The following is a 26,247-nucleotide window of genomic DNA, read 5'->3' on the forward strand; positions in this document are numbered from 1 at the left end:
AGTAGTTGCTAATGTTCCCATGAGCAGCTAAACCAACAAAAGTTTTTTGATTCGCTTATTATTTTACTAGAGTGAAAGTGTTTTGCAATAATAACTTTATTTTAATGTTTGTTTTAGGGGGTTTTGGGTAAAAAGAAGTTCAAGTCCTCTGCGCAAAAACTTGCAAAGCTTGAAATCCAATCCAATCCACACCTCTTGATGTTTTCCGATTTTGTCGTGATACTGGTGTTGACCATCTGTTGGACACCGAAGGCGCGGGATAAGCTCCCACTTCCGTAGTTTTACCAGCTTCACCCGCATTGCCCTGCCTTAATGAGCATGTCACGAGCAACGGCGGGCCCGTGAGTACCTCGGTCATCGAAGCATTCACGATACACCCTTGACAACTCCATTGGCGGGCTCGCTGAACTTGTGGCCGGGCGTCCCCAATCTCGCAACAAACAAAAGTCAGCGCCATGGTTCAAACCGCGAATTCGACAGCTGGTAGGGCTGGTAGGTGTTGTGCGCCAAGCTGGACAACATACCCCGACATCGCATGCCAGTTGTCGTACGACGCAAGGTAAGCTTCCGCGGGTGGGACCAAGTGCAGGGTGTCGCAAAGGAAACCTTACAAGGTTTTCTTCACCGCAAAAATAAACTAGGCATCGCCGAACACGTATTCTCCGCCCAAAGGTAGCGCTAGAGGTCACAACCAGACGCCAAAGTTTCAGCCCTATCCGATAACTTAATCAGAAGTTATAAGTGATTTTCTGAAATTTTCAGTGGCAAAATGGAACTCATTTTTGCCCGTTTGCGGTTTCTGGTGCCAGAGAGCACCACGTATTCGAAAACTCCGTCGGCCGCCATTTTCCCGTTGAAATTTTCAGAAAATCACTTATAACTTTTGATTAAGTTATCGGATCGGGCTGAAACTTTGGCATCTGGTTGTGACCTCTAGCGCTACCCACCTGCGAAGTTGGAATTAGGTTGTGTCTAGGCACTCTTGCGGAGCGTTTAAGTGCCATTTTCAGTATACACATAATAAGCAAACATTTAACACAAAAGAAGTAGAGAGTAAGTGTGCATACAAAGTTTGGCTGCAAAGTGCCAAAAGCAAGACATTCTTCACCAAAGGTAATTTGCTCGGTAGGACAACATACGAATGTGGACGTGAAGTGCCGTTGGACGACCCATGAACGCTCTGCAAGAGCTTCATGGGACGGCACTGTAGACACTGCATTGTTTTTATTACGATGCAATGAAGGATAAACGGCTCAACTGCGGGGCATGCATGGAATTGAGTGTTTTATCACTCCAAACTTTGACAAGGCTATGAAACTCGTATTCTAGCCTGTGAAGTTTATTAATATTGCAATGTCATAAAGGAGTGACTCTTGGTGTAACAAAGTGTCTTAAACCATGCATGGGTGTTAAATCGTGCCAAGCTTTGACAAGACTGTCAAAGCCATATCCTAGCGTATGAAGTTTATATCTTGTAAACCCTGAGATGGGGAACGATAAAAAAACGGACGAACACAACAAGATTTTGTTGTGTTCGTCCGTTTTTTTATTGCTCCCCATCTCAGGGTTTACACAATGTCGATTGTTTACCAGCTCGCCTGCACTCTCTCACTGCTTACAATGAAGTTTATAATTTTTTGTAATGTTGGATCGTGTCAAGTTCTAATGAGGCTGGTAAATGCGTGCCTTGCACGGTGACGACAGGCTAGGGAAGGATGGGGCATTGCACCATGCTGGTGGTTGACTTCACACTGCGCGGGTGCGTTTGCCAAGGCATAGGATGCCACGAACTGGACGGACATGCGCTGACATGCTGCATATTTTCAAGAAGGGTACCTAGTTTTTTTGCATGTGAACTTGGTAAAACATGCCGAGCTTACGATAATGACGTTCAGCCAGTACGTGCTAGGTTTTCCGGTGCTGGTGCGATTGTGCCGCGAGCAGGAACTTTCGACATAATACCGATAAGTTATGACGCTAAGAACTTGTGTCAATAAAAAAAAAAAAAAAGCTTCATTGCGCATTTTAAAATTTTTTGTGTGGCTTCCAGGGCTGCTTGTAGTAAAATCTGTAAGGTTTTTGCAAACCACTGGTAGACAATGCACTGTTACTGTTGTAATCTAAACCTTGAGACACGGAGAAATAAAATAATAGACTGCTCTCCTTGTCTCGGGGTTTAGATTATTATGTTTACTAACCAGCTCGCCTGCATACATTTGCTCCTTGCAAAGGTTACCATGTCACAGACGCACAAGCCGATGCCCTGAACGCGTCATCTCGGCAAATGTGCACACAGGGGCCATCGCCGTCTGGCCGTGCTCGGCAGGGGGCCCCAAAGGTGCACTCAAAGCGTGGAAAAGGCTTGATGAAACGAAAGGCAAAGGGCATCTACATCGCAAACGGGCAAAGCCGATGCAAAGGCGTGCGCGAACGTAAACAACATTAGGGAAGGGCCGTCGCTCGCCGCTATGAAATGCATCTCGCAAACTCGGTATTGCGGAGCCGCGTCCCTTCCCTGCTGCTCATACTTTCTCTAATTTGATGGCTACTCTGTCCAGGCCGTGCCGACGAAGTGATTGAAGGAATACGTAGCAACTGCTACAGCCAAGCGCAGCACAGCTTGCCATGGCTCTCGCTGTGAATGGCCGTCTACCGTCAACACGACCATGATCATGGTGGTTACCGGTGTTTGACGTCATGTGACGTAGGTGCAAGGCTGTTATGACTTGAGAAGTACACTCTGAAACCAGCCGAAAAAAATCAACACCTGCCCGCAACGAGTTCAAACTTTCAATAAAGGAGTATTTTGTTGGGTCATTGTGAAATTTACAGACTTGGCTCTGCTCCTAGAAATTAGAAAAAAAAAAAAAAAACTCCCTTGACATTTTAATTGATGGGCTCATGTGGTCAGCAATGTGGATCAACTGTGACGGATTCGGAGGCATACGGTCTAGAAAAGCTTGTTTTAGAAAACATTGTTTTACTGTGCCCAGTTTATCAAATTGCTCTGTAGAGAAGCTTGGTTTAGAGAAAATGGCGATGAGCCTCCTTTTAGCAAATTTGTCTGCCACCGTGAGGCGGCATGAATGGTTGGGCCAGCTGGACTAACAATTGAGTAATGAACCACCGTAAACTCGCCGCACAGCAGCGTAAACAGCCAAGCGCGGGTGGGCTAATGCACGCCAGTGATACACGGAAAATTTAGGGGAGCCTTTATTTAAGCAGCATCCCCTCTTGAATGAAAGGAAAACTCTAACCAAAAATTGATACGGAGCCTGACGTTTCAAGGCCAGTTTGGCCCCTTGATCACGGGTGACTGTTTTTGTCCTTGTCGTCGTCTTGCAAATTGCCCGGTGTTGTTGGCTTCTTTAAAACGGCCGTTATATCTGTACGCGCTTTATGGTTCGTAGCGTCTCGCGTGACGCACCGCAAACCGGACACGTAGGTGCTTGGCAGTGTCCCAGCTGACCGGTTGACGTTATTTTTGGCGTTCTGGATGTACCAGGACTCTAATAAAAGGCGTCTTTGCCAGTTTCTTTCTGTGCCAAGAATAGAGCAATTATTGAATCCAATTGTGTGACCCTCTTTTTGGACATGTTCTGCCAGCGCACTGCCCTGCGCGTAATTCTTTTCAATGTCATACTGATGCTGGCGTAGATGTTCCGGGAAGCTTTTAGTTTCCCCAACGTAGGAGGCAGCGCAGTCACTACACGGGATCCTGTAGACGAGTCCCTGAGCCCTTTCTTTAGGGGGACGATCCTTGGAAGCGAGAAGAGGCGTCCAATGGTGGACACCGGTTTATGTGTCACACTGACGCCGTATTTTCGTAAAACGCGCGCGAGAGTCTCGCTTGGGCCCTTGATGTACTGGACGTATACGCGGTTGGGTGAAGGAGGGGCGTCTTTTGTTTCCTTCTGTCTATGTTTTTTGTATACGTTCAAAAACCTGGGAGGATAGCCATTCTGTTTTAGGTCGTGTTTGATCGTTGTAACCTCTTTCTTAAGAGCCTCTTCAGTGGAGCAGACAGTAATTGCTGGCCTGAAGAGTGCGGAAGCCACCGAAGATTTGTGCGTTGCAGGGTGGTAGGAAGAGAAGTTCAGGTATTGGCCGGTGTGTGTCAGTTTTCTGTAAACTTTGAATGTCATACGGTAGGACTTTCTCTTCGTGAGCACGCCCAAGAATGGGAAGAGAACAGTCGGACTCCAGCTCAATTGTAAATTTTATCGCCGGTTCGATGGAGTTTAAGTGAGGGTGAAGGTTGTTGATTTCACTGGTTTTGGCCACACAGAAACAATCGTCGACATACCGTAAGAACAAGGTGGGTTTCGGGGCGAATGTCTGTAAGGCTTGCCGCTCGGTCGCTTCCATCGTGAGGTTAGCCACGATGACGGAAATTGCTGTACCCATTGCGGTTCCACTAGTTTGTTTGTAGAATCGACCTATGAAAGAAAAATAGGTGCTGGTTAAGCAGAGGTCCAGAAGGCGGCAAATCTCATTGATGGAGAGGCAAGTCCTTTCGGAGAGTTTGGTGTCAGACGACAGTGCCGTTCTCGCTACAGACACCGCAAGAGGCACAGGTACACTTGTAAATAGAGGCACCACGTCGAAGGACACGAGACTTTCGTCATCGTGCAGTTTGAGACCGGAGGTGAGCTCGATGAAATGGCCGGGGTTGTGCATGTACGTGTTTGTCTTCCCCGTGAGCGGTGACAGCAACCGATGTAGGTAGTTGGATAACGTATGTAGCGGTGATGTGGTGAAGTCCACTATTGGTCGAAGTGGAACACTAAGCTTGTGGATTTTTGGGAGGCCCTAGAATGCAGGGGTGGACCCGTTCTTACAAATAAGACTCGGGTAAAGGTTTCGGGAATCCGGATATTGACCGAAAATCGACGAAAGAGTCTTGTCTAAAGTTGCTTGGATCTTGGTAGTCGGATCTTTAGGCAACGTCATGTCCGCAGTGGTGGCAAGAAGTTTGTGGGCCTTGTCGTCATAGTCGGTACGGTCCGTAACCACTGTCTAATTCCCCTTGTCGGCAGGCAGAATGACAATGTTCTTATCTTCCTTCAGATTCTTGATGGCTGCTTTCTCTTCTGTCATGTAGTTTATACGCGATCTTCGCTGTACCTTGGAGAGCACGCTAATAGCCTTCAGGCGTGCTTCTTCACGGATGCCGGGGTCTACTTGATGCAGGCCTTCCCCGACAGCTGTTGCCGTTGACGCAATAGGTGGTTTTGTGGTAGTAAGGTTGAACTTTTTTCCTTTTGCCGAGACATGAGTTTCTGTGGTGGAAAGGGCCCTTGAAGAAAGATTTTTCACAAAAGTCTTGTCAGATTCTTGAGTATCATTAGAGCGCGCTTGAAGAAAGGCGAGCTTCTTCTGGTGACCTGATTCCCTTTTTTTCAGAGGATGAGATGGCGGTACATCCGAAAGGTTTAGGTTTATTTTATGAGCATCCCCTCTTTTATAAAAGGCATTTCTCTGTTTGTGTGTATGTTTATAGAGCCTGTAGTTAGTCTCCTTTAACTGGCGACTTGTCTCTCAGCTGCAGATGAGCAGTTTAGCCAGTGCAGTACAGCCTCTAGCCTGGGGTCTTTAATGTGCACTTGCAGTAGTGATACACGACCGCATGGCGATACAGTGCTCATCCAGATCGAAACGGGCAAGGTTCAAGATTGAAACCAAAATCCTTGGGTTCTGAAAGGGTATTTTTCTATACTGAGGTTCCACTTTCTGTACACTGAGGTGAAAAAAAAATGTGCTCATTTTCTAAAATGTATTCTGATGAAATGATCGTTAAATCAACCATAATAAACCCAACGGAATCTCATTCTCTGAACATGAGGTAAGAATATAATTGTGCATATTCTACTCGCTTATCAAGGTTAGCGTAAGGCACTAAAATCCAGAAAAGACTATGTGGGTACTTTCATAGATACTTACCTTAGCCATCAAGTCAAATGGTGAGTATCTAGCCCACCGTTCCAATCGATGGCAATGTGGACTTGTTGAGCAGAGTGCTAGAATCATGCGTCTGCTCTTCCCCGGTTGTTGGTGCGATGCATTCTGCTGTATTCTGTTGCCATATACTGTTATTATTGCCGTGCATATTTCTTTTTTCTTAAACCTACCGCCAACTTGCTGTGCCATGTATGGAATGGTGTTTCAGGGAGCTCCGTTCCAGCTTGCATCAGTGGAATGGTAAAGCTGGTTTCATTTTCGAAAAATCAACAAAACAAAAAAACTGTGTTTCCTTCTTTTTTTTTTTTTTTTGTCTGTAATTTTATTTGAATTTAGTAGGCACTAAGGCTTTCTATTATCAACTATTCCAAGCTCCGACCTCAAGAAACTGGAACAGATGCAATCGTAATGGCTCGAAGCGTAGGTCCACGTGGATATTTTCACTCTCTCGCTTTATTTTATCGACGGATTATTCGGTGCAAAACTTTATTAGAACATGCAAACGTAACATTAATGTAGCAACGTGTTCCAGTCTTAAAAGTGTAATCGGGGCGCTTTCCTTTCGAATCGCCGGTGCTCGTGACGGTAACACGTTCCAAGATTGAGAAGGTAAGAGGAACAAGCTTTCATTTCTGTTTTGGAGGAATGTGTACAACACTGCTGTGGCCCAGATATTAAGTTCCTGAGGATCCGGTAGTTCTAAAGTTAGACCTGTGAAGCAGTTTTTATTTTTAATTTTTTCACATTTTTGAAAAACCGAGGACAGCACACAAAACGTCTCAACTGTGTTGTCCACTTTTTCATCTGTCGTGTTCGATTTTTCAAAACTGTGTAAGATCAACCAGCTCCCCCTACCTACTCACTCTATCTTCACTCAACTTTTCATTTGCATGGTCACCTAACGTGGGTATTCAATCTGAGCACCTTCCGTATTCTTGCAGAAGATCACTGCAACTGCTGTCGATGCTTTGCTAGACACAGATGCTCCACCGAGTGGTTGTCCTGCAACGCCTGGGGAAGAAAGCTCCAATTACGTCACGTGCTACGAGCTATTGACGCCTGGAATTCTAAGCCATCGAACTGACAGACATTCGGCATGCCACAGTGTTGTTTTGGGAAGCTGGTGCTGTTAGTAGTGGTTTTTATAACTAAAAAAATGACGTGGAGAGGTTTGTTTGTGAACGAATCAGCAGAGATTTGCTGCCCTCCCTCCTGGTTGCTTTCTTGGGCAGCGATTTGCACGGCCGTCTCCCCCGCCCCCCCTCGAGATGTCTCATCATGCGGCAGCTTCGTCGTTTTACCATTTCTCGTGAAGTGCCTCCTGTTGTGTTTTTGTGGTGAAAGCCGCGATGGCTTTTGTGTTGTCCATCTACTTCAGAACTCAACCAACCTGAATGTTTGCGTAAGGAAACGCCGCTTCGTGTCGTGTTCACAGCCTGAGCTCATTGCAGCAGAAAAGGGGCCTGCCACCAAGATTTCAGCGTCACATCAAAAGGTCCGCAGGTGCCTGAAATGAATCCTCAGTCCACCGCTAGGGCGTGTCAGATGCCTTTCATTGGTTTGGCACGTAAAAGCGCTAAATTTAACTTTATGCCGTGCAGCGACTTTAACGGAAGCTCGTAAACTCTTAAAGGGACAGTGATCTCCCAGAGAATATATATTCAAGTGCCTGCATTGGATGCGTACATCACAAAGTGAACTAATTATCTTTAGTGCAATATTTACATTAGAAAGCTCGTTTTAGCAATTCCAAAACATGCTTCTATGCTTCTAACTTGGAGCCAACAACTTGAAGTAGCAGCGCGTTTTGGAATTGCACCTACCTCAAAATGTTTCTCAACATAAATACTGCACTAACGGTTTATTTTTGTTTCTCGAAATTTTTTTCTTGTGATGAAGACGTCTTATCGAAGCACTTTAAAAAAGTTTTTGGTAGTTGAGTTTCATGCCATTGCAAATCGGTTTAAACCTCTTGGTTTATGTGATAATGAATGTCTTCATCTTACAATGTTTACTTACAAAATTTACTTGCATTGCATAATTTCTTAATATTTTGATACATTTTTTCAAGTGCTTTTACATGGGTTGCTGTCAAGTCAGATGCTGGAGTTTGGCGATTTCTTTCGCCACCTTAAGTCCACAACGAGAGTAAAGAAATTGTCACTTTTCATTCCCAAGAGTTATTTTGGTGCGTCTGTTTAGACTGCAGGAACTTAGTGTTCGAAATTCGTTTTCAACTCTAGAAAAGAGGAAGTTTTGCGCATTTTTCATACGCCGCACGGAGTAATTCTTGCAAGATGTGGTCAGAAGAAGGTGTTCTTTTGGAGTTAGAACTATGTGCGTCTTGATACGATAACAAAGATTTACTGTTGAGACCGGTTATGATGAAGTCTGTTATAACGAAATAGCGGCTACAGCAAAGCGATCACGATTTCTCATTCCCTTTTGCACTTCGTTATAACTGAACTCGGTTATATTGAAATAGCAGGCGGATATATACTTCGTCTCATCCTACGATGGACTAAAGGCCAAAGCCACGGGCCGCCAGGTCCAATCACGTTCTAGGCTATACTATGACACGCTTAACATTGATAAGGGGTGGACGAATAATGCTCGAATCCAAAACCGCCGCATCATTTCTATAGCTTCGACACTGCAAAGAACCGATATGTCGTGGCTTTTTTTGCGATGTAAAACTTTTGAATCATTCAGTGCTCTTCGATTTGAATTACTGTCCACTCGTCCCCTCATCAGTGATCCGAGACGCGGGCGCTGTTACGCGTATCAAAGCGAAATACCGCACAATTTCTAAGTGGCTTGTGATTGGATCTGGTGGTCCGTAGCTTTTGCCCTTAGTTCATCGTAGGGTGAGACGAAGTATAGCAAAGTAATTTCCGTTTCCTGTTGACTTTGTTATAACCGGTCTCGACAGTATCTTATCTAAAATGCACCTACGTCTATCTTAATTTTCTACATAAAGGGGGTAATGAGTAATGCTCAGTGAAATAGCCAAACTTTTTTTACTACAGTTCTTGAGGTGAAAACATGTACAGTGACTTTGCCGTAGACAAGAAATTTAGCCTGTGTGGTATGACTGCTAGCCTAGGGCCTTGAATGTGCATGACGCTGTAGAGATGCACGTCCGCATGCCCGTACGACGCTCGTCCAGGCCGAAACGGGCAGGGGTTGGGGTTGAGCCCGGGATCTGTGTGTTCTGCAGTGCAAGCTTTTGCTTCACATGCTGCGGGGCTTGCAACTTCAGCTGCCACCTCTCCGTCACTCCGCAGACCCGATCGTGCGAGTGCCGCGCCGTGGAAGGCCGCGGCGTCCGGACGGCCACAACTGCCCCTTCTGCCCCTACGGCACCCGGAAGCTGGGGAACCTGAAGCAGCATGTCAGGGTGCACACCGGGGAGCGTCCCTTCAGTTGTACCCACTGCAGCAAGACCTTCAGGCAGCGCCTGCACCTCCAGCGGCATCTGCACACGCACGGACGATGAAGGGGCGCGTGCGAAGGGACGGGTAAAGCCACCAGATTTCGTAAGAGTGGACGAACCGGGTGTTTGCATGGCGTTGTGGTCACCGAAACGTGTTTACGACCGGCGTGTTTGGCGTCCCGTACCGCCCGTGTACCCAAAAGTGGTCCCAAAGGGGCAACAAATGATGTTGCACGTGCCCGTTTGTCGGTCAATCTGGGTATCTCTTCTAGCGGTCGAAATGGCTACATGAGGGATTTCGCGGTCACTTGATAAGTTTCTCGTGGACAAAAGGCCAAAGGTACCTGGCTTCACAGGCGAACAGTAACTTCGAGTTTGTCCTTGCTTCGATTATTCAAGTTGGTTTTTGCACGCAGAAAGAGGGTCGAGAGGCTCGAAACGTAAGTGAAATTAATTGCATTTGTGTACTTTAGGAGTGCCGTGTAAAGTTATCTCTGGGAAAGGTCGTGTTGAGCGAGAACGAAAGAAGACAAAGAGCGAGGCTTCCACGTGCCGTGCGAAATCGGCTGGATCCCCAAGTTCTTCCTCCCCGCGGATTTGGTCGCGCAACCTTAAGATCTCTCCTGCCGCAATTTTAACCGCTCGGTGAAACGCTTGCATTTGCCGGCAAACCGGCCCTAGCAGTTGGTCGCGGAGTCCTTGCAAAAGGAGTGAGCGAACACAAGTGTCGCTGTCGTCGCCACGTCTCAACTCTTGGCTGCCGAAGCTTTTGGAGCACCGTCGGGCTGAAAGGCTGTTTGCAGCAGAACTGTTTGGGAGCTTTTGTGTTTTGTCTTTGTATAGCAAATTTATGCGTGTTTGTTGAACGCCATGTCTGCTGTCTTCTGCGTGTTCCTTGCCATGTTACTGCGTTTGTACAACTTCAGTTCGAAGAAATATTTTTTTTCTTTAGTTTACAACTTGATTCAAGTGTGGTCCTCCCAAAACTTGACTGGGCCACTTTCAATCTTGCCTGATGGTAGTGATCTGTCTTGACTTGCGTTGATCCCTGGTTGTCCGTAGTAAGGCCCGTTTCGGTTCTCGAGCTTTTGTAAAAGGTGTCCATTTGGGCGGTGTGACGTTGTAGATTATAAGCATAATGCTTCGAACAAGGACAGGTCATTCTTGTTTTGGTATATAGTTGGATTTCAGGAAAAAGAGCATGTAATATGTGCATAAATTTATATTTTGAGTAAGGACATCCACTTTGTGTTTTCGTTGCAATTGCTGTAAAACCTGTCTGTAGTTGAATCAAATTTTCAGAAAAAGTTTTTTTTCACATACCACTCTTTGGTTTACTCTAATCAAAGTCTTCACTATTATAAGCATTTGGTATAGGAGGGCATTCCTGTATGATATTGCTTTTTTGTTCTACAATTCTTAAAGGAGCTGTGCAACGATTTTAACGTTGAAAGAAATGGCATCTTCTGCTTTTGATATTGTTCACTTGTCACAAATGACAGAAAACACACCTCCTTTCATTGAAATGTTGCGATTCCGCAGCGTAATAGCGAGGCAAAACTTAGGATATTCCATGACCAGCTACCGCGAGCGGCGGCCATGAGAAACACGTGGCGTGACTACAATGGGGAGTCTTGTAGAAAGATAGCAGGTTGTGCGAATACCTGTTCGACAAAAGGTAACGTTTCTATAAATCTTGTCGTTCCAACATATATATAAATGCATCAAAAACCCGGTATCATCGACAAAACTTTTATTACACGGAGTTTTAGTGGCGCCATCTATCCTAGGTCCACAAAACCGTCAGCTCTCTGCTACCGCAAACAGCCGCCAGAAGGCGGGAGGGGGAGGGGGACAGGGCCGAACGGGTATGGCCGGACCCGGATGAGACTTTCCTCCTTTCACCATATTGTTTGCGCGGCGCCTGCCAGCGCATGGTCACGCGGTTGCGAGCGGATGAGTTCTCGCTGCTCACTAATGGCTCTAAAGAGAGAACTTTACCGGAACCCTGTGCCTACTTCATCAACGTCACTGCGCACGTGACCCGGAAGGCGACGTACGAGTTGAGAGGCGACAAAAACCCTAATCTTTTTCATTTTTTTAAAATAAAATCTAGGGTATCAAGACAAAATCTGTTTTCTGTAGTTCACTTCAGAAGTGTCAGGCGTCAACTTCCACAATTATTTAAGCAAAGCCCTGAAATTGTTGCACAGCTCCTTTAATTGCTCTGTCCTTGTGATCTGTAGCATCAGTACTGTCAGATTTATTTTGCTGCACACTGGTAATTGTGTCTGGAGCTGTAATTGGCGAGCGCTTCTTAGGTGATTGTAAATGGTGTGTGGAGCTGATGTGTAATCTGACCAAGCTATACTCTTTATTTCCAAGGTGACCATCTTCAGCAATTCGTGGACTAGTCTACAAAAATTGTTTGAATTATGCATTGCCCTGCCAGATTTGAGCAGTGTGTTTAAGATTTCTTCAAGTATGGTCATTTTCCTGTTTGGGGTCTTTGTCGTCGAATATTAGCCATTCCTATGTGATGGATTTGAGTCAACAATCGTTGATGTCGCATGTTTTATCTCATTCTCATTTACGTTTACATTTCTTCACATTCATGTTTACATTTCTTCACATTCATGTTTACATTTCTTCACATTCACATTTACATTTTTTCACATTCATGTTTACATATGTTCACTTGTGCATATGGCCAGATTAGGTTTTGAGCATAAGTTAAATCTCCTTTTAAGTGTTTTGTATTAGTCCCTCATTTAAAGGCATTAAATTTGAGAAGTCACCAGTTGCATTTGTTTGAACGCAAAGATTTATATTTAACGGTGTTTCTGTAGGTTACTGCATTTTAAATTTTAATTCTTCTCAGTGTGACGTTTCTTGACATGTTTACTTTTAGGTTCACTATAGTACAGTCTAAGCTCGTTATAACAGACCTGGTTACAACAGATATTTGGATATAACATACTGATTTGTGAGGTTCGGTTGGTTTTCCTCTATGCACCATTGACTCAGCTTCATAGCTGCATACAACATACTCCTCTTACAACAGACCGAAATCTTGGTCAAAATCAAGGTCTGTTATAACGAGCTTAGACTGTAGTTGTGTTGTGCGGGGTGTCTGCTGTAGGTCAGAAATGTGACCAGTGCAGTAATGTCGCTAGCCTGGAGTGTTTATAGGGGCGACGCAACAATTTTTGCGCTCGGTAAATACTGCTCAGAATTAATCCTAGACATTTATAACTTATGAAAGACAGATTAGTTTTTTTTCTCGACGCAATGGCAGTCACAGAAAAACTTCGAGAAAAACAAACGGCGTTCACGCACTCGGCTTGTAGCCAAAACCATCGGCCACGTGATCTGGAGCCGATTATATGCCGGCATTGTTTACCGTAGCCACATGCTGAGGTTCCACACATTGTTAGGGTTCGACTATTCCCTTTGTCGCAGTGATTGGGCACGATCCACTACCCGAATGAGCGTCGAGGCATTGATTATCGCAAGGCAGTGGCGTAGCCAGGTATATTTTTTGGAGGGGGCAAAAAAAATCAAATTGGCAACCCCCCAAAAAAAAAATTTGTTGTTTTCTGACACTCCCCTTTTTTTTATGAAGGGGGAGGGGGGTCAAAATGCACATGTATATTATAGGGTCGGCTGAATTTCGGGATGGGCGGGGGGGGCTGATGCCCCATAAGCCCCCCCGCTGGCTATGGCTACGCCACCGTCACAAGCCCGAAATCGAATGCTCTACAGTGCTCGTGTCCACTCTATGAACCGCGTTTAAATATCGTCGCTGCAGGGGTTGCAGAGCTTGATGTCAAAATCTTCTGGGATGGCATCAATTAACAACACCAACAATCTGGTCCCCCCAACACTGTCGTCAAATTTCGTGAAGGAGAGACTCTAAGAAAATATCTGCTTCCATCCTCAAACTTGTGTGTGGACGAAGAAGCTTTTTGATCAGTGGCATTGCGTGTAAGCATACTCGTGTCCCTCTAGTGTCGATAAGCTTGTGTACAGCGAGAAACATTCCTACCCAGTATCGTTGCATGGGCCCCTTAAAGGGCAACTCCGCTTCACTCTTGTTTTTGAAAGAACAATGCAGTCCTCTTCAGTATCACCTAGGAAGACCACATGGCAAATATTACGACCTGATTCTGTCTAAATGTTTCTTAAACGGTCCGGCAAACTTAGCAACTCGCCAAGTTGTCGAAATCGGCTGACTCGAGCGGGCGAATGGAGGCGCAATTAACAGTGCAGTAAAGACTACGGCATGAGTGTGGCCAACATTGAGCTAAACGTCATGACCATTGCCCCTTTTTGCTTGTTTTTACTTCTCCGGGCAAGCGTCACGGGTGATGTCAGCAGCGTTCCGACTCGGCGCTCAGCAGTGTCCACGTGATTGGCGTAACGCGCCTACGTAGCGCGCTTCTCAGGAACCGTCCGCCATCTCTCGCGTCACAACCACCATCGTCATCTCACCGTTTGGGATTATTGTCTCTCGGCGTTTCGTTCACAAGCGCAGCGCAGACTTGTGCCGCAGTTGTGCAGACCTCATTGAATGTCGTAGACGTCAGAACGTGGTGAAGAGTGTGGTGCATACGACACTTGCGCCTGGCACACGCCCTTTCCAATCCAGGCCCTCAATGCCTAGAGAATCCCGTGACATCTCGTACCATGTGATAGACATGTTCTTGGCGGCCCGAGGCCAATGTTGCCGGACGGAGTTGAAGTTTTGGTTTCTGCTCATGTTTAAAATTAGATTTAACAATATATATCTTATTTTTCGCGAAGCAAACGACTGAGTCTTTTACTAGTGCATTTTAATGCGAAATCACCCATTATCCTGAAATCTTCAGAATTGAGCGGAGTTACCCTTTAAGTTGGTTAGGCGGTTACAAGAGGGCACGGTGCTCTTGGCACAAGAGAATGCAAAGGTGTGAACCAGCCTTAATTGGCTGGCGAGGTGAGTCCATCGACGGAACGTCTAAGCGAGGCAATCTTTCTTTTCTCCACCATCAGCGAATCCGCCGGACGGCCTGCAGCTGATGCTGGGCTACGTCGAGTCGTCGGGTCCCCACGGCAAGCCGAGCTTCGTGTGCAACGCCTGCAGCTACCAGACTGAGCGCAAGGCACACATCATGCGCCACCTGAGGGGCCACGCGGGCGAGCGCCCCTACAGCTGCCAGCACTGCGTGAGCGCCTTCGTGCACAAGCACCACCTGGACCGGCACACGAGGCAGCTGCACGGCAGCGCGGTCAAGGCCCGCAAGGGCAAGCGCTGAGGCCTGCGTCCTTCTTGCACGGCGACGCGCTCGAGGTCTGCCTTTGTCAGAACGCGAAGTGGAAGCTGCGCTCGGAGTGTAGCGTGGCCACGACGTGCTCCAGTGAAGGCCGGCTTCTGCGTTTGCGTTTGAGTATGCTTCGAGCGCGTTGTGTCAACATCATCTGGAATCGATGCCTGTGCGCTCGAATTTCGACCCCATCGCAGGGAGATTGAGCAGGGACCCGATTTGGACGTGAGTACTGCGTCGGCATTTGGATAGCGACAGCGTCCACTTGGTGTGTCGAAGGATGCGCGGCATCGGGCTTGGACACATAGAACCCTTCAACTATTGCGCCCTCTTACGGTTGATCTGAAGATGCTGCAAAGTGGCATAATGGGGAGTCTATAACTCGTAAATAGTAACTTTCAAGAGTCTGTAAACAATCGGTAGACTTGCCCTTTTTCACGGCGTCTTCTGCGCACGCCACTTTGCAATATCTTCTGATCGACCGCAAGAGGGCGTAATCTATGAAGGAGTCTCTCGTCGAGTTGGCGCCATCAATGTTACTGGAACGATTCAGTTGGGAAACTGCTACAGGAGCCTGCTTTGAAAAAGTGGCTCTGATCAGCACTCGAGAACCTAACTCGACGCGATCGCAACGCCGCCGTTTCTCCCGCAGCGGCCACTTTGGTAACTTCATGGCTGCGTGTGCCGGTCCAGTTGAGTCGCGCAAGGGCCGGTGGTGCCACCCACAGCGGCATCTCACAGTGGCTATGCAAAGCAACTTTCACGTTTTGACTCTCCTCTAAATGGCAGTGCCGTAATCGTATCTATAATCAGTGACAGGTCAAGAACGAAGGGGAAGCTCCTCCCACCTTTTTCCACTTTAGTAGAGCGAACGCTGGAGAGGAGGCGACCCCCTCTAAACCGTTTGCTCCGCTGAAGTGGAAAGGGGTGAGAGAAGCCTCCACTTCATTCTTAACCTGTCACTGAGTGTAGTTTGGTCTCAGTGGCCGCGAGCAGTCCGGGTTTCAAGGGCGAGTTTCCCAACGGAGTCTGCAATGTTCGCTTATCTCCCACCAAGGCTAGCAACGCCATTACTGCCGAGGTCACCATCGAGAATAGCCCTGCAGTTACTAGCTGTCTGCCAACTTTCATTGTTGTAAAAAAAAAAAAGAAATCAAGTTATGTTAAAAGTATGGGTATAGGTTAACTTTCGAGGGTGGGGCATCTCTCCGGATATTACCGTAGGTGGGGTCGGTGGTCTTTTTTCGTAACCGCTTATAACGCGGGCACGCTGGCCCCACCTGTCTGGGAGCCCGGAACGCTACCGACCCTTGGACAACAAGAAGGTATTGCAGTATTTGTGAGAACAAATCTATGCATTATCTACGAGAAATTGTCACTTGTAAGTTATAACGCCAAAATTATTTTGAGGCCACGGTGAAAAAATGATGCATAAGAAAGCAACGATATATACGTAGGTCGGGAGTGTTCTAGGGCTACTTCGACAGATGGCGTGAGTGTGCCTGTCTGTTAAGCGGCTGCGAGAGAATGTAATGCACTCGAGCAGACTCGGACAAAGATCTGTGAACCGGCCTTAAAGATGTATGATGCTTCGTGGCAGCCGCGGCATAAGCAAACTGGCCGGCGAAGTCGGTCTATTGCAGTCTCTACGGCAACACATGGGCCATCGTCAGGTGTGCTAACTTCTCATTGTTCCTTCATTTTGTGAAAATATAAACTGAGGAAATCAACTTTTTGAAAACGGTTTCTCGCGTACATGGAACAGCAAATTGTCACACTATTTTAAGGATCTCCCACTACGTATGTCGTGTTACAGATAGTCGAGACTCCTCGAGGGGGAAAAACCGATTAATGAAATTTGCTTAATCGACAGTGAAACAAAGTAGTCGCCATGTGCGTAGTCACGTTTTTATGCCAGCATGTGCAGATTGTTCCGAGCGTGTGAGACACCGGCGTAGCCTTCCACCTTGCTCTCCTCAGAAGTTGTCCATGAACAGAGTCCCACGACACTGCCGCATTCCATGGTGCTCAATGGGACTGGATCCCCGTCAGAACGTGAAAGTGACAATTGGGTGTGTGCGTATCAGCAAGCTTCTGCATTCCAAGCGACAAGCGTCGGGTGTGCGGTGGATTCATGCCGGGCGCGCTTTGGAAGATGCATCCGAAGATGCGTTTACGGACACTCAACACTACTCTTAATACAATCGTCACCTTTCCTTACGATCCGAGTCTTCCTTTCTTTTGTTTCTCCTTTGTCCCCATGTACGCCACGCGGTGTTTGATAATTGTTGGTAAGGGTCCGCTTTGACCGGCGATGACACCTTGGGGCAGGGTGTTGCCGCAAAGTCGACGGATGTTACTCGGAATTCCCCAGCAACCCGCATGCCTTGTACTCCCCCCCGAAACGGAGGTCACGTTTTGTTACAGACACAAGATGGGCCAGTTCGGCAAGTTACGTGGCTCCTTGTTTGTTTTGGAATGAATGCGTTGCAAACGCCTAGTCTTACGCTGGCATCGCTGTTATTATGACCGTCAAGTTTTCAGACCTGATTGGAACTGCAGTGCTGTCTCTTTCCGTGTGTCCGTGGACTTTCAAGTATGAGCATCTGTTGCCCACATGCCGGCCGTTGAGGCTGCTGCGCACGTTTACGTTTGAGCGCAATCGATTGCATTGCAACCGCTTCCGAGAGAACACTGGCATCTGTCGGGTCTCGTACAACCAGACGGAAGGTATTAAAGTACTCGCGAGACCAAATCTATGTGCCATAAGAAATGGTCGCTCGTGACCCTCAATATTTTAAGGATGCGGTTAGCAAACGCTGCGCAAGGTGCACGCAGATCGGCACAGTTTCAGACCTACCCAGAAGGTGGTGCCAGTGCGTGTTCTCGTCGGCGGTCCTACTGCAGTCAATAGCACTCGAAATGCAAATGTGTTAACTAACCTTTAGTGTGCTTTCAAATGCGTAGGCATTATCCTCACCCACTCGCCGTTCCGCCGCCCTGAACGTGTGGTGGCAGGCATGCGGGCTCGCTGATGCCAAATGCGACAGACTCTTCGGTTTGACTTGGAATGACAACTGGAGGCTGCAGCGCCGACATGACGCCCCTGTACAGCGTGCTGACGTCGGACAGAGTCAAAAGCCCCCGACGTCTCGGGTACGTATAGCCCTTCGGCGATCATAGCCGCCAAGCAGCGCACTCTTCGATCAGCTCTTCGGAGTAACGGGGACCCTTTTTGTTGTAGTTGTCAATCTGGCCCAGCAAAATGCGAGCCCTGGTGCTACTGCAGCTACCGCCCGTCGCGGCCGCTATGGCTATCGGGTCCCTATCATTTCGTCGAAATTCGTTTTGTGGAATTACGTTTCGTGGACACACGTTTCATGGACACACGTTTCGTCGACACTGTGACGTTTCGTCGACAATCGTTTCGTCCTACCCAGAAGGTGGTGCCAGTGCGTGTCGTTTCGTCGACAAACTTTTTTTTTTTTTTTTTTTTTTGCTGTTCCGAATGGAATGCCGGAAACTTGAGGTACAAGCGCTTGTAATAGATGACAACGACTATGCCTAGCGCAGTTGCTTTCCAAGGGGAGCAACTGCGCTACCGTCTCGCTCTCATCCGTATTACATGGAATAAGCAAGAGCGCGCAGGACTTCGCGCGCGGCCTCTTTGGATATTTGCAAGTTCCGATGCCCGTTTATGGGACCGAAAGTTGCTGGAAGAAGAAAAGTGGTGGAGAAAAAAATGCGTAGGCGCAAAACAAAACTTCAATCCAATAGGAAGCGAGCAAGCCGGCCGTGTCGCGGCAGTCGCCTATTGTTCGCTGTGACCTAGCGGTAGCCGCTGCAGGAGCATCGGGGAGCAATAGAATCGATTCGCCCAACCAGGGGGCGCTTCGAAATTCCGATGGTAGCGCCACCGCAGTACAACACATGGTCGTGTCGCGTCGGTTGTGTTTGTAGCGTGGCATTGGCGTCGCAGGTATTTCGAGCGTACGGTGAAGATTTAGAGAAGGATAGAAAGCGTGCGAGAATTATTCCTCATGGTGAGTCAAGAAACGATAGAAAAGCTTCAATAACACGCATCTTCCACCGAGAAAGCGGTTGATTTCCCTGCCAACGAGTCGGGTCCGCCTCTCAAGTACGGCAGTGCCGGCCGTGCGGCGTCTACGAGATAACTTTACAGGTGAGTGTCACTTGTTTAAATTTTGCGCTGTAATAACATTGTGCCCTAAAGATTACTAATCACAATGAACCTCTGTTCTCGTGAGTCCTGTTAGACGACGTCGGGATACTATTTTTCGGTCGCTGAACCACCGGCAGACTACGTTCTCGCACTAGAGGCTACGAGTGGGATAGCTTTTCGAGCTCGCCCACGTCGAAGAAATATTAACATGTCGGGGATCGTGCGGGGATAAACGTAGGTAGAGAACCGCGCCGAGCGGGTATTCACAGTCCCAGAGAGTGGCAGAAACTTTCTAGCTGATAGAGGGCGCGAGAGTCGCACCAGTCGCATCAGCATCAGCAACATGGCGGCGGCCTAGGAGCGTTTTTTGGAAAGGTGTATAGTCCGTTGCAACCTAAGAACGAAGGGCGAGGGTAAGACGGGTCGGGGAGGAGGAAGCAGACAGAACGCTGGAGAAGAGAGGCGGAAACCTCCTTCTCACTTTAGCGTTCCGTCTGCTTCCTCCTCCCCGGCCCGTCTTACCCTCGCCCTTCGTACTTAGGTTGCAACGGACTATAGTGGATTTACGCAACGCTGCCTAATAAAGAGACAAGAAAAAAAAGATGTCCTTTAAAGTATGCAACGCGATGGTTCAGTGACACCGTACGAAGAATATCTATAGAAGACCAGCAACCAGTGAGTATCCCTGCAAAAACTAGCGAATGCGTTCGGAGTTTCTCACAAGATGAAATACGTTCGGAGTTTCTCAAATGCGGTAAAATGTCAAAACATAACCTACGGTGATTGAAGAAAAAAAGAGAAGAAAAGTAATCTAATTGGGGGAATAAATATCACAATGTAACCCTTCGGCTCTTGCAACTGCTCCTTGTTATGTTCTCTTTGTTCCTCATGGGAGAATTTTTTCCCCCTTTTTGATATAAATCAATATTTTCAACGGCAGTTTCGAACTGGGCGATCTACAGCGCGCGCCCCCTGATTTTGAAAGTGTACGTCAGTGTTCTCCGGTTGCGTTGGGCTGTGGGGTTCCTCGTCAGTGGGATGTGACACCCTGCGTAGGCGAAATTCCTGACACTGGTGGGGGATAAATTCCTGCATTTTATTGTTTTTTTTTTGGGGGGTTTTATTTTTCCCAGGACCACGCGTTGTCTGCCCGCACATGCCCACCGCCATTTTCTTTTTGGGTAGTGCTTCAATTTTCCTAACTTTCGATATTTTTCTGAAAGCTGACTTTCGATAGTATCTATAGTCGACTAAAAGTCAATATGGATAGTTTTCGACGCTATCGATAGTTTTGGATAAACTATCGATATTATCGGTTGTAAATATTTCGACAGTTTTGCATCACTACACAGAACCCATTGTCAACTTCGAACTTTCGAAGCAGAGTGAACCAAAAAGAAAGGGGAACCCCTGATTCACCAGCTCTTCCTGAAGCCCAACACTGCCGTTCCTTCTAGCGCGTCTGTAGAACGACTCTTCAGTGTCACCGGAGACGTTATAGCATTCCTGACTGTTCACACCGCGTATGGTGAAGTATGACACAAAAGAGCCATGAAACGTAACTAAAAAAGTTAACTGAATCACTAGAGTCGGAACCTGGGACCGGCGCTGATTAGCTCCCTAGCTCGTGGATGCGGCCATTCCTTCTCAGTTCGGGCCCCTCGTTTTTCATCGTGCCTGAGTTCCCCCTCCTTTTTTTTTCGAACCGATGGCCTCTCAGTTTTCCCAGTGTTCATACTTCATATGAATACGTATGGTAAAAACCTTTGGTGGTTCTGCCAGAAACGCACCGCTACATACTCTCCCTTCAGTGAGGAGACGAACGATTCTACAGTCACGTCCCATGACTTCTTGGGGAAAATTTGTTGGTGATGTAAAACAGCGAGTTGTGGCTTGCATTGTAGGATTTTCGCTGCCGATGTGCACTGGCCAGTAAAGGTGTCGTCCCGACCATGTCCTAGTATGTGGTTGCAGTGGTTTCAAAGAAATGGTGTTTGAACGGTCGATCGAAGATTTAAAAGATGGGTGGTCCTGTGAGGTCGACCTAACTGTTGACGAAGTTTTCGGTTGGTCCGAATCCATCCCCTTTGGGGATGGATCAGTTGGAGCACGGTCTAAATGAGCTGGCTTCACGCGATTCAAAGTTGCAATTTCCTGCCGTCCGGAAATGTCGAAATGTCGGGTCCTTGACAATCTGCGCAGCACCTTGTACGGGCCATCGTAGGGTGGTTGAAGAGACTTCCGCATGGCGTCCTGTTGAAAGAAGGTCTGAGTCCCGGTCGCAAATTCGTCGCTGATGAAAGTAGACTGGCATCGAGCTTGTCGATATGCCGTGGCGTGGAGCTGCTTTATGGATTCTTCTGGTTTGGTGGCGGAACTGTTGAAACCATAAGGAGCAAGAACAATATTACCAAGCACCCATATACAGTATAATCTCGATAAATGGAAATCGCTTAAACGGAATTGCCGCTTAAACGGAACAGTAGCCCGTAAGTTGGTTGGTTTTGTATTCAGATAAGGTAAAAAAACTTTCGGCAATCGGAACTAAAATTTGCGCTTCACCGTGTGCACGGAACCAAAAATAGAACTTCTGGCAGACCCATTGCCATGAGCATCAGCCTTTTCCGGTTCCGGCTGTTTTTTTGTTTTTTTTTTCTAGTCTTGTAAGCCTCGTTGGCCTCGCCTCGTTGGTAGTCGGCGCAACGAATGCAACACTGCTGTTCTTAATCAAGTCGTTCTGTCTCCGTTCGAGTCGCTAGGTTACAGCCGCATCGTTCCTGCCGTCGTGGTGCCTATCGTGCTTCATTGCCGCGTTGGTCTCTTCCAACTTCGGTGGCTCGTAAGCGCTCGCGAAGTTGCGACCTCGCCTCCGTTGTTTCAATGGCGACACAGAAGGGGGCACACCATGCGCTGACGTTGGAAAAGAAGATGGACGTCATTCTTGACTTCGAAAGCGGCTCATACTCGAAGACGGCGCTCGCGACGAAGCACGGCGTCCCGAGAAGCAGCTTAACGAGGATCCTGCACGACAAGGACAAGCTACGAGATGCCTTCGAAACTTCGCGATTCGGGCCCCAAAGGAAGCGTCTGCGACACGGCGACCACGAAGAACGGGAGAAGTGTCTGGTTTTGTGGCTTAGGAGAGCCCGGAGCCAGAGCATTCCCATCAACGGGCCACTAACCCGTGCCAAAGCAGAAGAGTTTGTTCTTCAGCTCGGGATAACGGACTTCTTGTGCAGTGAAGGCTGGCTGACAAGGTTTAAAGAAAGAAATGGCCTCGTTTTTCGCACCATTACGGGAGAAGCTGCTGCAGCTGATGCGACTGCGCGTCGTGACTGGCGGGCAGGACGGCTGCCGGAGATAATGCGGCAGTTCAAGGACGATGACATATACAACGTGGATGAAACATCACTTTTTTTTAAGCTCCTGCCGTCAGGAGCTTATAATTTTCGCGGCAAAATATTAAAGTCCTTTTCCTCGTTGACAACTGCCCTGGACATGGGACTGTAACAGGACTGAAGTCGATTCAGTTGGAGTTCCTCCCAGCTAACACCACGGCACTTTTGCAGCCCATGGATCAGGGAGTTATCCAAGCCCTCAAGTCACGCTTCCGCAAGGGTCTCTTGCAGAAGATGCTCTTCTGCATGAGCCAGGATAAAGAGTACAAAGTGGACGTTCTTGGCGCCGTTCACCTCATTGCCGATGCCTGGAGGCAGCTGACTCCCACTAGCATAGCAAATTGCTTCAGGCATGCAGGATTTTCTTCAAGTGACCTTACATCTGACTTGGAGGACTTTGAATGCGACAGCGAAGATGCCCTTGAAAGGCAGGAGGTACTAATTGAGCAGTGTGCTTTAAGAGAAACGACACTGGACTTCCATGAATACGTGCAAGTTGACAGCGGCGTTGCAACTTGCCCCGACAACACTGTGCAAAGCATTGTTGACGAAGTATGCGATGAGGAGGAGGAGGAGGTGGAAAAAGACTCTAAAGAGGTAGCTGCCACAGAAGTTAATTACCACACTTCATGGGGCAGAGTCTGCTGTGCTGTACCTAAGGAATTTTTTTTCTTAGGGAACCAGAATCGGAAGTGTTTCTCCAAAGCCTAAGTGGCATGGAGAAAAAGATTCTGAAGATGAAGATGCAAAGACTCAAACAAAAGAAAATTGATGAATTTTTCAGTCCACAGTGATTAATTGCTGCCTAATAAACTTGTGAATGCTATGTAAAAACCTCATGTAGTTTCCTGCTTTTTAAAAAAACTGAGTTACATTCACCTCATAATGTTTAGACATCCATAAAATAGTCTTAAAGAGTGTGCACACATAAATCGGCACTTTTTTACATCTCTCTTAGTAAACGGAACTCCAGTGAAATGGATAAAAAATTTTTGGTCTCTTGGAGTTTCGTTTACTGAGAGTCTACTGTAGTGAGAAAAATAAAGTGTGCATGCCGAGATCATGGGAAAAAAGAGGAGGAAGAAAAGAAAAAGGCTCGGCTGTAATGTGCATGAAATTACGGAAGGATGGCGTCGTCACCTTGCGAGCGTTTTCCTTTCCTTGAGTGTTATTTACCTTTACTTTAGCAATTAAATGTTTAATTATCCGTTGCAGGATGTCGTCCCTCCACTGTGAACACAACAGTAACTCCCGGGGTCCGGACAAGTATCGACTAGTGTCGATACAAAAAATTCACTTGGCAGCCGGAGCGTGGTTCCGTAAACCAGCTCAGCTAAGCACCAACCGATGTCATTTTAAGTGCCGTATGTATGCCCAGAAGCATGAGTGGCACCACCGCCACCCAGTCTTGACACGTGTGTGCTTCGAGGGCCACCTTGAGTTGGCGGTGCAAACGCGCCACCATGCCGTTGCTGGCGGGGTGATATGCGGTTGTTGGGACCCTTGTCGACCCCAACAGTGTCACGAGGTTGGAGAAGATATTAGATTCGAACTGCCGGCCCCTGTCAGTTGTGATTGTGGAGGGCGTACCGAATCTTGAAATCCAGTGCGCAACGACCTCGGGTGCCCCTGTGCCCGCCGTAATGTCAGGCAACGGAATTGCTTCTTGCCAGCTTGTGTAACGATCGACACACGTTTATAGGTTTGTCCCTGGGATTCTGGCAGCGGTCCAACGATATCTATATGCATTTTGTCGAAACGTGCGCCAGGCAAATCAAAGAATCTCATTGGTGTTATTGTGTGTCAATGGTTCTTAGAGCGTTGGCACTGTAAGCACGTGCGTGCCCAATGGTGTACGTCCTTGGTGATATTACACCGTTAGAAAAACTCCTGTCAAAGTATGGGACACATACATGCTAACCTTGTTGCCACAACATGTACTGTATTACCGGACTACAGAACATGTTCCATACTTCTTTAGTACGGGACATGTTGTTGTTGTATGGGCAGCCACAATAAGTTCCATACACCATCATCACGGAACAAGTAGTGTATGCTACAGGAAATGTACCATCATGGCACACAGCAGCACATGTTCGGTTGCAAGCCATGCTAGAACATGCACCATTTTTACAAAGTACATCACATGTTCCAATGCGTTCAAAATGACACAGGTTACATTTCTTGTACTTACGGAAAAAGTTCAGTCTTGTTTGTGATAGTACTCGCCCCATTTTATGTTACTACCGCTATTCACGAGTACATCCGGGCTTTGTATGTCACATGCCAAGCTTCTCCTTAAAAAAGTTGGTATGTGACATGCAAAACAGGGATGTCCTGACAGTTTGCAGGCGCAACTTGATGCAAGTCTTTGCAACATAAAATTACCTGCAATGCGGAAATTTTCCCCAAACTTGTATGGAAAATTTGAACTGTCGTATCTAATGCGAGCACTAACCTGAAAAACAGAACAATGAATCTGTGACATATATACTTAATAGAACAGCCAGGAACGCTATGAGAAAGTGCTCGCATGCTACGTCAAGTTTAGAGATCATTGTACATTTAGGGACGGGGATAAAGGCATATAAACATTTGTAAACATCCTTATGAAACTAATTTCACGCTTGGTCGTTTTGGTTCCAAACCATAGCAACGGACCCATTGCGAAGAAGACTGAACAGTTTGCTGCTTCAAAAATATTTACATTTATTTTTCTTTTAAATGACTAAAACACATACACAATAAGAAAACATTTCATGCCGCAAATATATTTGGGGCAGCTCAGCCATCAAAAAAAATATCAAAGTGAGCAGTCTACTAAAGAAAAATGTCACAAAAAATTATGCTGACAAGCTACACCTCGAAAAGAACCATCTTGGCCAATGACAACAAATAGTAATATTAACAATAAAAAAAAAAATGAATCTAATCAAGCATTCAATTTTCTTTCCACTTCTTTTGGAACTTCGAGAACTCTTGGAGGGCTCCCTGCGCCTTCAGACGCACCAGAGCAACTTTTCTTCAAGAATGCCGGGACCCCTCCTGTGGGTTCATTGCCACAAGTTGCCTGAAAGAAAGAGCACTTAAATAATGGGCGGGATTATTTAGGGGAAGATGTCTAACAGAGGCTAAGGAGTTCCTGACTCCTTCTTTAACTTCTCTATCGGTTAGTAATCCAATCTAAACGAATTCTAAATCTTGACTATAGTATACTTTCAAGCCGAGACAAACGCCCCTAATCTGGACAGTCCGTGCACATACCATGAGCCTCCAAGTTTGATCCTTGCATCAAAACAAATTTTAATTGCACAAAAAAAAAAAAAAAATTTCACCCCACTGGCATTAGTTCTCAGTAATAACTGCGCACGTTTCGGAACTTGCGTGAGCACACAACGCTAAGACATACTACAACCCTAGACGGAGGCTACAAAGGAGGACAAACACATCCATCTCAATTGAGACGCATGTCTTCGTAGCCTCCATCCCGGGTTGTAGAATGTCATATTAACCAGCTCGCCTGCCTAGTAACGTTGTACACAACAATACTTCGGTTAAAAAAGGAATTCAGAGTACCAGTCAATGCAATATTACAAAAAAGCTTGCCTGAAGTGCTTAAGCAGAATATTGTGGTTAATATTAGAACACTGAACATTCATGTCTTTTGGTTCATATTAATTATTCTAACTGATAAACATAGCCCGGTCACAGGTATATTTATGTGCCCCTGCAGAACAAGGGCCCATGCATTTGCAGCCGAGTGATACTAAGGCGGGTTAAAATATAAGTTGCACGTACCGTAGGATGCATAAGTTCTAGTATTGGTTCTATATGACAATTATCTAAGTACCAGATTCATATTGATTCTTTCATTATATTGCAACATAATAATAGGATTTAAAAAGAAGCGGTCCTCCCCGCAGCACATCCAATTAATGTGAGTAACGAATTGTAAAGCGAATT

At 46.8% G+C, this 26,247-nt stretch overlaps 1 non-coding gene across 1 annotated transcript; it reads left to right on the plus strand.

The window, feature by feature from the left end:
- Nucleotides 1-197: 197 nt before the first annotated feature.
- Nucleotides 198-16,923, plus strand: LOC121046916. The gene is made up of 2 exons (XR_006076680.1): nt 198-559; nt 14,432-16,923. It is a non-coding gene; the product is annotated as an uncharacterized LOC121046916 (transcript).
- The last annotated feature ends 9,324 nt before the right edge of the window (nt 16,924-26,247 follow it).

This window comes from Ixodes scapularis, unplaced genomic scaffold (genome assembly GCF_016920785.2).
Source record: "Ixodes scapularis isolate PalLabHiFi unplaced genomic scaffold, ASM1692078v2 PGA_scaffold8__174_contigs__length_109621045, whole genome shotgun sequence".
Lineage (NCBI taxonomy): Eukaryota > Metazoa > Arthropoda > Arachnida > Ixodida > Ixodidae > Ixodes > Ixodes scapularis.